Genomic DNA, 6,853 nt, shown 5'->3' with positions numbered 1-6,853 from the left:
ATGTGCAGGGAGCAGAGAGTTAAACCCAGCAAAACAAGTAAATATTACATTTCTCAAATGAAATTAACCTACAGAACTTTGTGAACTGATGTTCTCACAGTCTGTTCTTGCATTTGTACCTCTGGAGTGTTATTACCTCTGGATGGGTGGAGCTGAGACTTGCTGAAAAGCAATCTTTCTTCTTTTCGGACTTCAAGTAACCAAGAGGCAGAAGCAGCCTCTGCAGACATGGTTTGGGCTAAAGATGCATTTTTCAGGAATAGAATAAACCACGGAGGCTTGGAGATGTAGGAAGCATTTGACAAAATCCAAGGAAATGGGGAACAGGACTCTGTGAACCAACAGAAATGAAAGGGAAAACCAAAGACTGAAAGAAAACTTCTTTGCTTGGGGTTGCATGTAAAGCACAAGAAAAGGTAATGGGGAGTCTGGAGAGAGGAGACTAGGACCTGACGAGCCATAAGCCATACACTACATTGGAAAAACAGTGGAGATTGTGTAGGTGGAAGAACGGTTGGACAGAGATCAGAAACAGAGGTGAGGCAGAGATAGACAGGGAAAAATCGTGAATAAACTGGCTGGGGTAGATGAAACCTCTCTTGAAAAAAGTGAAGGGAACAGGCTGAATCACTAAAGTGAACACTACCCTTAAGCTCTGCATTTAAACTCCAGGCCCGACACCTCCCAATTATGTTGTCACCCACTACGTGTAAAATCTGAGAGGAACGATTCACATTCTTTTCTAGCATTGCACATAGGAGATACGACCATTCCTTACTCAGGTGACCCTTATGCAGCCTGTTCAAGTGACAGAGTCCTGGGCAATGGATGGGGTCCTAATATCAGGGATGATCAGTATGGGTGCAAAGACAGTGCCATGCTAACAGCCTTGCTGAGTCCTCTGAGTTTACTAGGAAATGACCTATACAGTAACACTGTTAAGTGTTCAAAGCCATGCACACATCATTCAAGGGATGTCAGTGTTAAAGATGTCTTTACATTCCTAATTCATTCTTCCACTATTCATTTTAATTTTTCTGCAATATCCATTAATTCTGCCCATGGATTCTGTACATCTTTCAGATCACAGGATAACATTTGTTACAGGGATAAATATTGGTTGTGTAAAAAGGAACGGTAATCAGTTGCAGAAGTTCAAGACTGTTTCGTGAATAAAGAGTAAAGGAAGCTAAAGAAAGCACAGGTTCCTGGTTAAAACAATAATATCCTTGAGCCTTGCATTCCCTATTTAAATTTTATTTAAGTAACAAATGCTCCATCCCTGGCAGCATTCAAGGCCAGGCTGGGCAGAGCCTTGGGTAACATGGTTTAGCATGAGGTGTCCCTGCCCATAGCAGGGGGTTGGAACTGGATGATCTTAAGGTCCTTTCCAACCCAAACCGTTCTGTGATTCTATGACTTTCTTCAGAACCAAATGGAAACCAAACATTTTACATGTAGTCATTAACTGAGCACAATTATTTTCAGAAGTGATATGCTGTCATATTTGCAACTGAAGTTGTTCTTGAATACATAAGGAGCTATGTAGCAACCACTGTAAGAGCTAAGGTTCTTCACATTTCATTTAGACATTCTGAATTAATGAATAATTTGACCATAATCTCTTCCTGACTCAGCTTCCCATTTCTAACTGGGGGATATTACTACTGCCTTATTTGAAGAATCATTGTGAAAAGAAAGAAATAGTTATGAAGCACTAAAATACTGAGATAGGTGTGACAGAAAAACCTGTCTGGAAACTAGTAACTCCTTTGCTAAACTGGGGGATGACTGCAGAGCAGGGGTGAACGGGAAAACACAAATCTTTAACAGTTGGTGATTGAGAGGTCCTGCAGAAATCCCTAATCTATGAGAGCAGTTCAGGATTTTATCATTATACTGTCCACAAAATTACAGACAGACAAAGCTACCCTTTATATTTCCCTAGACATCTTTTAGTGCTGTTTTTAGCATCCTTCAGTCCTAACAACAGTTTCTGAATATGCATTTAATACACAGACTATTGATACGTACATGGGGGTTTTTTTACATATAAAGTATCAGAATTAGTTAATACACTTTAAAAAACCAACAGCTATTTGCCGGGCTGATTCCCCAATGCCAATAAAGACAGGCACTGCTCCACATATATACACGTACCCCCATAATGAAGCATGCATTTATTCACCTATCTATATCTAAGCACATTCCTTCAAATTATCTGCAAGATACTTTTTTCCTTTCCTTCAAATTGTATCTCAAGGCCAGAGCAATGGGAGAACTCTTGAGACTGTGACAGAGTTAAGGTAGAGAAATGTGCCTCTATTAATAAGCAATAATCAAAATACCTTATGAATAATGACATAAACATAGTGTCTAGGTCTTTATCTTCCTCTTTTTGCATACTGCATACTCTCTTCATATGATATTTAGCTTGCAGCACAATGTTATGGCACTTACAACAATTAATACATGAACACCTACCAGCTGTGGCTCCTATGTCATAATAGGAGCCAGTGCAGCTGGAGCTGTTTAGGTGACTAGTGTAACTTAATTAAATCTCTCAATTTTCCAGAAAATGCCCTGTACATTTTGAACATCTTGTTCTTCTTGGGCTTCAAATTGCCATGGAAACAGTCTATTTTTCAATATTTTCATGCTGCTTTTCCAGCCTGGTCAGAACCAGGAAGAGCAAAGGCAGTACAAAGCACAGCATGAACAGGCAGCTGGAATAGTTGGCCATAGAAGCCTGCATATAACTGAGTATAGATTTGTCGATCCTTCAAGACCTTCGTGAGATTTTACCCTATTCAGAAGGAATTCTGAAGAGGGTAATTCTGAAGATGTTTACAAATCTAGGCCAATCATCATTTGAGGATGGAAGTGCCTATATGGACAGAAGATTCCACCAGAATTTATCAACAACTTGTGAGACGTGGACAAAGTGCCGATGAGGAACATCTAAGTCTGAATTTAAAACAACTCCAAGCTATATTTATGTTGTGGGTACAGTCTTGAGCTTTGACAGTGAACTGAACTGCTAAACATAAATATTACAAACAGGTACCAGTAGTTAGTATTGATTAGAATAGAGAAGTACTTCAATATTCTAGTGAAAATAAAACCCATCTAAAATACGAACTGGGTAAGTTAATTGCTAAATTTTCTCTTTTGTGCTTTCATAGTAGTTCTCCTAGTAAATAATTTTACCAGTCACTTTCAGACTTAGCAGCCAGAAAATGACAAAATGACAAAAAGGACAGATTTGCAGCTAGTGTTCAGCTTGACAGATATCTATTATGTAAAAACAGTAAATTATGCAAAAAGTACATTGAAATGAAGACACTGCAACTTGGAATACTTGATATGGACCTGCAGAAAAAAAGCAGTCTGGGGTTTATTTGAGGAATTACTTTGCATGTAAAAGGTCAACTGGTTTAGAGTATGCGTTCTTCTCAGTAATAAGGAAAGAATATTTCATCTACTGAAGGAGCAAAGGTATACATCTCCTAATGAAATCAGGCATATTAGAATCAGAATCAATGAGGTTGGAAAAGACCTTTAAGGTTAAGTACAACCATCCCTCCAGGACTGCCAAGATCACCACTAAACCATGTCACTCTCCTAAGAAAAGATGATTCAGTTTTAAATGTTTCATGGGAAAGAATAACCTAGCAAAAGTAGAGCAAATGGAAATCCTCATGAATCTATGAGCTGAAACGCTGCAAACTAAATTATTCAAGATGCAAGAGTTAAACGGGGAACAGCTGGAAAGTTCTAGTGCAGCAGGTGTAAATCCAGAGGAGCTTTTCTTCCACCTCACTCAAATCAATTCTTGCTACATGTTTCTCCTTCTTCTATTTTTTCATTTGGGCAAAATCACAGCAAAGAACTTGGCACAGCCAAAAGCACATTCAAATGATTTTGCTCTAAGAGCATATGCACCAACACAGAATACTTATATAGTGTGCTGTATGCACTCGCAGTCCAGAAAGCCAGCTGTATACCGGGCTGCATCAAAACCAGTGTGACCAGCAGGTCACGGGAGGTGATCCTGACCCTATGTTCTGCTCTTGTGAGATCCCACTTGCAGCACTGTGTGCAGTTCTGGTGTCCTCAACATAAGGAGGACATGGAGCTGTTGGAGCAAGTCCAGAGGAGGCCACCAGGATGATCAGGGGCTGCAGCACCTCCCATACAAAGACAGGCTGAGAACATTGGGGCTGTTCATCCTGGAGAAAAGAAGCTGCATGAAGACTTCAGAGCAGCTTCCAGTGTCTGAAGGGGGCCTAAAAGGATGCCAGAGAGGGACTCTCCAGTGACAGGACAAGGGGTGATGGGCTCAAACTGAAACAGGGGAAGTTCAGGTTAGATATGAGGACGAAGTTCTTCCATGTGAAGGTGGTGGGGTGCTGGCACAGGTTTCCCAAAGAAGCGGTAAATGCTCCATCCCTGGCAGTGTTCAAGGCCAGGCTGGACAGAGCCTTGGGTAATATGGTCTAGTGTGTCTGTGCCCATGGCAAGGGGTTGGAACTAGATAATCTTTCAGGTCCTTTCCAACCCTAACCATTCTACGATTCTATATAGAACAAAGTAGCTTTAGAACCTGACTAAAATGACACTACTTTTTATATATTCTTTTAACATCTGCTAAATAAGGTTTTTGACTCTGTTTCCTCACCCTGAAAAACGTTTTGGTTAGTGTGTCACAACATAACACATTCTGAATTATGTTATGAATTGGTGCTGCAGAATCTAACATCTGATACGGCTGTGCAGATGTCCAGCATGATTCAGCAGGTTGAGACTTGAGCGGACTGCAGTGGTCATTACTGAATCAACTTCATAAGTGCCCTTTTCATTTCCATTTCACTTTGATGTTTCCGTTTTAATAATTTTCACATACTAAACACTGCCAAAAAAATACCAGATTCACTTGATTCTTCAGTCAAACCAGAAATGACCAAGTTATTGTCTGAAGAGGTTTACGGCTTTCTTAAACCTATCTTGAATTTTGGGCCTATATAACCTGTATTTAAACAGAGTTACTTTGTTTTCCCAAAGAAGTTTCTCATATCAAATCTGTAGCATCTGCATTTCAATGGATGTGCATGACAGTAAGGAATGGCACGGCTATGGAAAATCAGTGGTTTGCCTTTTGATTTCAAATGGAATTATGAATCTCCTGAAAAAGCAACTGCTTCAGAAGTGTGAATGTGTATAATCTGGGACAAGTTTAGGGTTTTTTGATGCATTTGAAAGACTGTATTTCAGATTTCAACTTCGAATGACTGGATAAAACTTTAAATTTCCATTTCCCCCCCACACATACACTTTCAAATGAATATTTCAGCACTGCAAAAGCAATCATCTGACTTTGCTAAAACCAGCATTTTCTGCCACAAAAAGAAAAAAAAGTTATTTCATTAGATCTAGTAATTTTGGCTATTGACTAAGCTTTACTTCCGGTAACTAGTGCTCATTGAAAGTAAGCAACTTACTAAAACCTAGAATTTTCATACAAATTTGTGTTAAGAATTTTAGCTTTAAGCCCTTCCACTATTAGTAATCTACAGGATGCCACTGCTCACACATGGAACGTCTTGGCTTGATACTACAGCCAACACTCTAGTTACTGAGGTGGAAGCTCCTATCTGGAAGTAAGTTGCTAAAATGCAGCTCATTCTTCAAAAGAAGTCCAGTAATCATCTCAGAACTCCATCTGAGGGATTGCCTCCTGTCAGCAGCAGCTACAGAAGCAGGAAAGAATGCAAGATCTCTTATTTTGCCAGGTGAGTTTTACTGTAAGCGTCTACTATGTGAGTGGCCTAACTATGAGTATTTTCATTCACCCTTTTTTATAAAACTAGGCACTAGAGCTGAGATTAAACTGAACCACAAGGAAGATGCCCTCTGCTTTCTGCCTGGGGTTATGTGAGCCAGACTATTTGTAATTAAGAGACACAATGGGAGCAACAAGCTCTTGGGCCTCAATTCTGATGTCCAGAACCCTATTTTCTAGTAATAACATCCAAAGGGTAAATCTGTTATTTTAATTGCAGGATTTTGTTCTCCACACAGCATTACCACACAGAACCTACCACGCTCACCAAGACACACAAAAAGGACGGGCTGGAGCTACTCGGCAACCGGTGAGCCTAAACATCTGAAATGTCACCGTGGAGAAGAGTTCAAATAGGTGAAACAGAGGATTACTCTAAAACAAACAGAAAGTTGGTTTGGTTTGGTCCGTACTACAAAAATACACACAGAGTGCTCAGTGGGATCAGGGAGGGGAATAACAGCAGGCCAGCTAGTCTGTCTGGAAAGCCAGTGCCGCCTTCTGCTCTGATGTTGGATGTCTTTTAACGTCAGCAAAGTTATTGGGTGGAATGACATAACCTTGAAGTCTGCGACCAAGACAGTTTAGTAGACCAATGTGGATATGTCAAGATGAAAGTGGGAAAGTTGTTTATTCAGGTGATTCCTGAAACATTTGAAAGGAGTGCTGCAAAGCAGAACTGACAGATGGGCTCAGTTGGGGAGAACAGAGGGAGTGTATCTGCTGTTTGGTGTCAGCTGCTTGCTGCTTAATGCCATCAGCTTGATTTCAACACCTATTCCCAACTGTATCCCCTGCAGCCGCGTGTGCTCATGCTGGACACAGCCTTTACAGGGAAAAAAAAAGAATCCATAGAAGGGTGCATAATTTCTATTAGACAACACAGTTTTTTCACTCCCAGTTGCTTAATTTGTGTCTCATAACAAAGCACAGAATTCTCCCAAGCAAAATTTCCTTCTCTCTCTCAAAGCAACCCCAATAAACAAGGCATCCAACACATTTAGATATTTT

The sequence above is a fragment of the Pezoporus wallicus genome, unplaced genomic scaffold (genome assembly GCF_028554395.1).
Source record: "Pezoporus wallicus isolate ANWC-B61680 ecotype Strahan unplaced genomic scaffold, APGP_CSIRO_Pwel_v1 scaffold_11491, whole genome shotgun sequence".
NCBI lineage: Eukaryota > Metazoa > Chordata > Aves > Psittaciformes > Psittacidae > Pezoporus > Pezoporus wallicus.
Note: the sequence above shows the minus strand (reverse complement) of the source record.